Raw genomic sequence first — 9,209 nt, 5'->3', positions numbered from 1 at the left:
CGATCCGCAGCGAACATGGATGGAGGGGGGACTGCCGGAAGCCCCAGCAGCCCCCCTGCAGTATCTCCGACTACCACGGCCCTCCAGGGCCATGTGATCACCATGATTTGCAGAATTGTCTGTTTTGCCTAACTATTGTATAGCGCTTTGGAGTATGGTAGTGCAATATAAATTGCAATTATATTTTTCACTAAATTTTGTCCATTCAGTCAAAACAATAATCCTGCATTATCAGTTTTATTAACCAATCCACTTGAAAATGTGGTAGGCGGCAAGTACAACAGATAAAAAAAGCTCTATATGTAAAAGCTAAATGACAAAACGCATTTATTTTTTTTGTAATCCTACAATGAGATAAGCTTTTGTTGGTATATGTTTCTCATTATGAAAAAAAAATGCCTGTTTTTTTTTTTTTTTTAATTACTCATGGAAAATGCTATTACTAGGATAATTTGTACACAAATGCAACACATCTATTAAATGTTTGATTACATTTTTATTGCACATTGGCATTCAAAGGTTATATGATATTTAAACAAGGACTTGATTTAAGGTATTTGGATAAACTTAAAAAAAAAGTTTTTATATTTTAATATCGTGATATATTATTTTAATGTTTTTAAAAAAATAATTGTAAAAGTCTATACAAAAATATAAAATCAAGGTCCAGGTCAGCAGGTAGAAAATGCCTGCACTTTCCCATTTCCCACAGCATTACAAAGCACTTTGTGGACAAAACATATTGTTTATTGTGTACATAGATAACGAAGTTAAAGCATTCTGGGATCTATTATAGTGCTTCCAGTTAGCTTACGATGCCCACTTCTACTTTTTGTTGAAGCTTTATTCTGTTGACTTGCAAATATTCCGTCTTTATATTCTTATATTTTATTAATCGACTTTCTGACTGTATACAATCTCGCCTTATAATACCAATTGATTACCAGAACTTTAAACACAAATTAACATTAATGTTCTAATTTTATATTTAAATAATATATTTTCATTCTATGCAACTCCACTAGATGTTATAGTCATAGACACTAAATAGAGAATTATAAATAAAATGCATACTTTATATCACATTAAGAGCTGCATAGTTTTTGTTTTTTCTATTTTAGAAGTTGTTTTTTGTGACTAAACATTACTTTGGAAGATTTCTTTTTTTCTTTTCGAAGTCTTGTGTACATTTACGGATCATATCTCATAAACCGGATTAGCCAGTCTTATGTATGAAAGAGCACTCACATATTTACATGTCTTGGATCTAAGTTGTAGGCTTAACACCAAAGCTTAAATTACTTATTCTGTAAGTGTTTGGATATTATATACTCAAATTATTGAACATTTACTGAATGCTGCTTTAATGTCTTTATTCCTTAGACTATATATCATTGGATTAAGCAATGGAGTCACCACCGTATACATCAAAGAGAGTGCTTTGTTGACAGAAAATGACTGAGTTCTTGTTGGGAAGGCATAAATTCCAATCAATGTACTGTAGAATATGGATACAACTATCAGGTGAGAGCCACATGTGGAAACTGCTTTCTGTCTTGATACAAGGGAAGGCATTTTCAAAATGGTTAAGAAAATATAAAGATATGACACTACAATAATGATAAAAGGTGAAATAACCACAGGAATGGCCAATAAAGTACCTTCTAATTGTGCAATAGTGATATCAGAGCAAGAAAGCTCTAAAATCGGGAAAAAAATCACAGAAGAAATGGTCAATGATATTTGATCGACAGAAATTTTATGTGTTTATTTCCATTGTTTGGACAAATAAAATGGAAAAGCTGATAACCCAAGACATGATGATGAATTTAATGCAACGTGCATAGTTCATCAGATAAACATAATGCAATGGGTCACAGATGGCCAGGTATCTGTCATAAGACATCAGTGTGAGAAGGAGACATTCTGATGTCTCTGACACTCCAAAGAAATAAAACTGAGTTATGCATCCTACAAGTGATATGGAGGCCCTATTCCCCATGATAACCTGCAGCATTTTGGGGACAATGTCTGTTGTCAAGATTATATCTGAAACAGACAACTGTGTCAGAAATAAATACATGGGAGAATGTAGGTACCTACTGGATGACACCAATGTAATGATGAAGATGTTTAGAGATACTGTCAAACAATAGACCATAAGGAAAACAGAGTATAGTAAAATCTTGAAGCTTTGACGATTCTGGAATCCAAGAAGAAGGATCTGTGTGACTGTTGATACATTTTTTTGTGGACTTGCCTGGAGATAAAAGAGAAACAATTTAAATAATATATATATATATATATATGTGAGACAGAGTGCGTGTGTGTGTGTGTATCTGTATGTGGTTGTATGTGCATCTGTTGTGGAAGTTGTTGTGTTCTATGTGTGGAAGTGTGGTGTCTTCATATCAGTGTGACATTGTATGTGTATATCTGAAACAGCAACAATACACATAATACTTTGAATACTTTGAATACAATGAATACTTTGCGACATGACATTCTACTGGAATTGATGAATTTGACTTAATATAACATTTAGAATATTTACTGACATAATCTTTATGACACACTCAGCATTGCAGGGTTGACTAACAAAAGTTTCTGCTGAGGAACTTCCTGCTTTCGGGAAATGTCAGTAGTGGCAGAGAGCAGTGCCTGGCAGGTCCTGAGTAATACATTAAATGTTCAAACACGGTTTGAGTCCTAACAATGCAGGAATACCTGTGCACTCCTATTATCATGATGATGATAAATTAACAGCAATAACAAACTATCAGTTTGCTGTTGTTTTACTTTATGCTCTTTATATGTATTTACCATTTACATTTTAAGCTGTTTTGGGTTATGATTTTGGTTTATTTTATTTTGTGTGTTTGTGTGTTTATTCAATGTGTGATCGTTGTAAATATTATTTTATTTATCTGATTTTAGGAATATTTGGTGCATCACTGTTTTTTTTTTTTTGATGTTTAATAAACGTAGAAATGTGATAAACATATCAAACTTTTTTAAAAAAAATATTAGAATAGATCTTTAAATAGAAAACTAAATTTTAAATGTCTTTTTGTAAATGTCTTTTGTAAAAAGACTTAGCAGCTATTATTTATTGTTTACCTTATTGTTTTGAACATTTTGTTTAGAAAATGATAACTTCTACAATAAAAATATATTTTCTTTTCTAGGGAAAAAAAATCTGTCAAAAAAAAAAGACAGGTGAAGGTGAGAATGGCAGAACATGTGGGTAATATCATAAGACATTTTAAGAATTATTTCTTATCAAAGCATTTTGCTGTTAAACACAAAACTTACCTGCATTTGCTGAGTTAATTGGACATTTAAATGGTAAAAAATAAATAAAGAGGAGGTAATAAATTGCATAAATGCCATCATAAATATTAATAGTAAACAAAAAGTCTTTATTTTACTTTTTTAATTATTAGCAGACTGCTCCAAAAACAATAAGCTAAATGGTGCAATTAAATATTAGATTAAAGGATGTGGAATGCATTTTGCTAGGATCTGGAAGCTTAACAATATTCTTAAATATGCCATTCCCAATACAAAACTACTATAACAGTGTTGAGACACATTTTCTTTGAGTATTTAAAATAATAAAGATGTAAAGAAATCTAAGAAAATTAGGAACCAAAGTGTATGGAAAATTTGTATCTGTCAAGAGAGAAGTGTTCTGAGTTAGATCCAATGCTCTTCTTTGTTCATCAGGCATCTCTCAAGTCAATATGTCATGGTAAACACAGACAGCATAATGAGATGTTATTTTGTTTTGATCTTGTGGTAACAGGAGTAAAGAGACTTGGAGATCAGTCAATATGCCGATATGTGTGTAAATAACACACACCTAAGAAGACTAGCAGTATTTTATATATGTGTATGTAAAAAAAACCCTACCTATAATCGAACGCAAACAATTGTTTCAGGTTATAATTGCTGCCAGTACATTGTTTGCTAGCAGATGGAAAACAACCACATTGCCCTCAAGAGATGTATTGATACAACAAATATTCACTAACTAGACATATCAAATGATGGTAAATACACAAATCAGATAAACAAAAAGCACTCAAATTGCAAGGGACATATGGAAACATAAATGGACAACGTAAGGGACAGCCAACAGTGCTAGTCATGAAATGCAGGTTTCAGACTTATACCTATACCCTATACTACATGAGAAGAAAGGTCAGTCAACATCCACCGCACTGTAATATATCCCACAATTAGCATAAAGTCACCCCCTACTGGGGAACCATGGTATGCACCCACCTACATACTTAGGCATATGTGGAGCAAGGACTGCTCACCAGACCAATGCACAAGTTCTCAATCCGGGGACCTATGACATGCTACATGAGCAAAAAGACACATCTTGTCTTTTCCACCCCCTCACAGCTATATAGAGGCTCTCCTCTGATAAACAATTGTGAGCAATAGATCTGACACAATGCAGGATGAGGAATGGTACTATGTGATGATAGGTTTGGCTATCCCTTGACCACCAATGGAAATTTTGTCCCCATCTGCCAAGACCGATGCTGCCATTCAGTCTCTCACTCCTAAGAGAAATGTACTTAGACCCTAGGTCTCCATGTCTCTGCCGGTATTACTTGCAATCGAATGGTTAGCTGATAAGGGGAAGTCCTATGCAAAATCTATACCGTAACTGTGCATACTATGTAGGAAACATGTGCCCGAGCGAAACATGTGACAATCGATGTTAACAATGCAACATTAATTTTTCTTCACTTTTATGCTTTATGTTCCCCCCACCCTTCTTCTCTTTTCTGTACCCCATATACATTGTGGGGGGGGGGGGGAAATGTCAAAGAAAAAAATGCACAATAAAATAAATCCATCTTTGCCCCATGAGAACTTCGCAGAGGGAAAATCCTTTCTAAAGGCTTTCCCATTCTTTAAATTCTCATTAGAGTTCTTTGATTGGATGACTTGTAAACTAACCAATCAGAGTGCTCTCAGTTATATTGTATAGCTTAGGACATTTTCACGTTGCAAGTATTGAGCAAAATGAGAATTATATACAACACCCAGTATAACACACATAGCATATACAGATATATATACTTCCCAATGATCGCTTCCTGTGGTTTAAAACTAGATACCTCACATGGGATCTACAATAAACAAATATAACCACACATAGTGTAACCTATATAATAGCAATAAATGTGAAATAAAATATAAAGTTTTCACTTACAAATATAGAACCCTGCGGGCTCTGTGTATACAACATAAGGGTGCCAATTGCTGGCTAAAAAAGAATAAATTCAAAATAAAATGTATTCTTTTATCAAGTACCGTATATACTCGAGTATAAGCCGACACGAATATAAGCCGAGGCCCCTAATTTTACCCCAAAAAACTGGGAAAACTTATTGACTCGAGTATAAGACTAGGGTGGGAAATGCAGCAGCTACTGGTAAATTTCTAAATAAAATTAGATCCTAAAAAAAATATATTAATTGAATATTTATTTACAGTGTGTGTATAATGAATGCAGTGTGTGTATAATGAATGCAGCGTGTGTGTATGAGTGCAGCGTGTGTGTATGAGTGCAGCGTGTGTGTATGAGTGCAGCGTGTGTGTGCAGTGTGTGTATGTGTGCAGTGTGTGTATGTGTGCAGCGTGTGTGTGCAGTGTGTGTATGTGTGCAGTGTGTGTATGTGTGCAGCGTGTGTATGTGTGCAGTGTGTGTATGAATGCAGTGTGTATGAGTGCAGTGTGTGTGTGTATGAATGCAGTGTGTGTGTGTATGAGTGCAGTGTGTGTGTGTATGAATGCAGTGTGTGTGTATGAGTGCAGTGTGTGTGTATGAGTGCAGTGTGTGTGTATGTGTGCAGTGTGTATGAATGCAGTGTGTGTGTATGAGTGCAGTGTGTGTGTCTGAGTGCAATATGTGTATGTGTGCAGTATGTGTATGTGTGTATGTGTGCAGTGTGTGTATGAGTGCAGTGTGTGTGTATGAGTGTGGTGTGTGTATGAATGTGGTGTGTGTATGAATGTGGTGTGTGTGTGTGTGTGTGTGATGCAGAGCCTTGGTGGGGGGTGGGCAATTTTATTATTATTTTTTTAATTATGTTAATATTTTTTTATTATTATTATTTCTTATTATTATTTTTTTATTTAATTTCATTATTTTATTATTTTTAAAATTGTATTATTATATTTTTTCGTCCCCCCTCCCTGCTTGATACATGGCAGGGAGGGGGGCTCTCCTTCCCTAGTGGTCCAGCATTGGTAGTTCAGTGGGGGGCTGTGGGGGCTGTGGGGGCTGTCAGAGAGTTTACTTACCTCTCCTGCAGCTCCTGTCAGCTCTCTCCTCCTCTGCGCCGTCCGTTCAGCTTTTCTGCCAGCTCACAGTGTAAGTCTCGCGAGAGCCGCGGCTCTCGCGAGATTTACACTGGGAGCTGACCGAGGTGCTGAACGGACGGCGCAGAGGAGGAGAGAGCTGACAGGAGCTGCAGGAGAGGTAAGTAAACTCTCTGACAGCCCCAGTCTGTATTATGGCAATGCAAATTGCCATAATACAGACTATTGACTCGAGTATAAGCCGAGTTGGGGTTTTTCAGCACAAAAAATGTGCTGAAAAACTCGGCTTATACTCGAGTATATACGGTACTTGTATCATATTGCAGTAGTGTAAGTGTATTTTTTCACTACACACTGCTTATGTGTCCTGTTTTTACTTTATATTTTTTACTCCAATAAAGTTTTTTGAAATCACTGTGGGTCTGTATCAGAGATATCATTGTAGCCAGCAATTGGCACCCTTATGCTGTTTACATAGAGCCTGGCACAGCTCTGAATTTGTGAGTGAAAACTTTATATTTTGTTTCCCATTTATTGCTATTATACAGGTTACACTATGTGTGGTTATATTTGTTTATTGTAGATCCCATGTTCCCATGTCAGGTATCTAGTTTTAAACCACAGGAAGCGATCATTGGGAAGTATATATATATATATATATATATATATATATATATATATAACAATGTCCAAAAGCTTGCACTCCAGTATAGTCAAAATATGTGGCCCGGTGCTTGTCGGCATCAATAATACACATAGTAGTTTTGAAAAGCACTCCAAGGACTTCATATAGGTGAAAATAAACTTAGCCTTATTCTGCAACAACCAAAGGTGATCGACGTTTCAGTCCTACAACAGGACTTTCATCAGGATCTGGAAATATCTGGATATATCAGGAAATATATATATATATATATATATTTGCTATGTGTGTTACTCTGGGTGTTGTATATATATGGTAGTGTGACATTACCAGTGTTGTTATTCCATTGGGAACACCTGTACCTATACACACCCTATAAGATATTTGAAGCTCCTAGACACCTTTTAAACTATTTGAGTATTTTTTGTGCAAAATGAGAATTGCCTGTCAGAGTAGTCTGACTGGTTGACGTAAAAGCCAACAAATCAGAGTACTCTAACGTATGTTACATACCAAGGTTTATGCAAAGGATTATTTAACTATATGCCCACTGGTTGTTAGCCTTGCAAAATGGCACCAGTTTAGGTACTCTTAAAACTTGATTTAAAGAATCTGGATTTCAGCTGCCTAAGCGTTTTTGGGCCAGTTAAAATTTGGACCAAATTCAGACTCATTCAGACGAATAAACCAGTATGCAGAAAAGCATTGTCATGTTGGTTGGAGAATCCCTGTGTCACAATTCGGGGAACCCAACACGCTAACACACACACACACACAGAAAAGGTGCCGTACCAGACCTTAGAGTGGCCGGGCTAAGCACACACAGAATAGTCAGGAGACAAGCCGAGTAAGGGGAACCAGAAGACAGAATAACGAGAAACAAGCCGAGGTCAAAGGGTAGGAGAAAGTCACAAAGTCAGTTTTAACAAGCCAGAGAGTACGTAACCAGAAACACAAGTTCAGAATCAATACTATAAAGCAAAGACCACAACAGGGCACTGAGAGACAGAAAAGGTAAGTATGTATAACCTTATCTTAATTCTGATTGGATAACTTCCAATCAGAATTAACAATCACATGTGGGGGATATCTATACCCCGCACTGTGATTGTTGTGCTGTAGCTTTAACGCCGGGTCACGTGAGTGACCCCGGCATTCTGATGACAGTGCCGGCTCCCAGCGTGCAGCGTTAGACATGCTGCCGCTGGGAGGACATATATACAACATATAAGAAATTATAGTGAATAGAATCTACAACACAAATACTAATAAATTCACTTAGCACACGCACATGCAAACAGAAAAGATCTACTGAGTGATATAGACCCATTCATGCAGACCCAGTGGAGCGCTATAGTAAATAAAGACTCAACCTGTAACTAATAAGTGTGCAAGATAGTGTAACAGGATGAACTAGAGGAGAAAAAAAATATACACAATGGTGCAATAAATCTAACACAAGGGAGTATTGGCATGAGCCTTAGAAGGACAGGCTCAAATCCCACCAGCGATGGTAAATTATGGTAATACCACTGCTCCTGATGTAAAACCTTCACACAGTTTTGTAGTAAATGTAAATTTATAGGTAACTGCTCACCTTATATTTGTCTCGTAGTGTATTGGCATATGTGCCGAGAGCGGGGGCACACCCTTCTTTGCATAGAATACGTGTTGGTAAATTGCATCCCCAAGATTAGGAGACAAAAAGCAGAGAGAGAGAGCACAGCTCCTAGTACAAACCCTTTGGTAATTTCACAACTGCTCACCATTAAAAAAGCCTAATTTATTTGGATCTTAGTTTAACAGTATGTGTGTCAATATAGGGTACACAACCCTCCCCTTATAATGGAAGCAAAGTGTCAGAAACCCACAGGACTAAATGTCTACTAGAAGTGTTTTATTAAGAAAAACAGCCATTTTACAGGAAGGAAAAGTATTGGCTACATAAAGAGTTCTTTTCATGGGAAGAAAAACATGAAGAGAGAGAAATAGTATTACAATTTATATATATTTATAACCTAAATGGAATAATGAATATTTTGATGAATGAAACAGTCTATAATGATCTGATTAGAGAGTCATATATTTCTGAAAATATATAGAAAATATATTGTATACTAAATATAAACAGACTGTGATGGACTGTTAACTCCTAAATGACAGAGAATTGAGCTGTGAGATTGCAGTTGCATGATCTATACCAAAACCCCTTCAT

General features: G+C 36.1%; 1 pseudogene; it reads right to left on the bottom strand.

The window, feature by feature from the left end:
- Positions 1 to 1,332: 1,332 nt before the first annotated feature.
- On the bottom strand, positions 1,333 to 3,321 carry LOC134602015 (olfactory receptor 11L1-like; annotated as a pseudogene).
- Between the last annotated feature and the right edge of the window lie 5,888 nt (positions 3,322 to 9,209).

This window comes from Pelobates fuscus, chromosome 3 (assembly GCF_036172605.1).
Source record: "Pelobates fuscus isolate aPelFus1 chromosome 3, aPelFus1.pri, whole genome shotgun sequence".
In the NCBI taxonomy this organism is placed as follows: domain Eukaryota; kingdom Metazoa; phylum Chordata; class Amphibia; order Anura; family Pelobatidae; genus Pelobates; species Pelobates fuscus.
The sequence above is the reverse complement of the archived record's forward strand: the minus strand, read 5'-3'. Positions and strand labels throughout refer to the sequence as shown.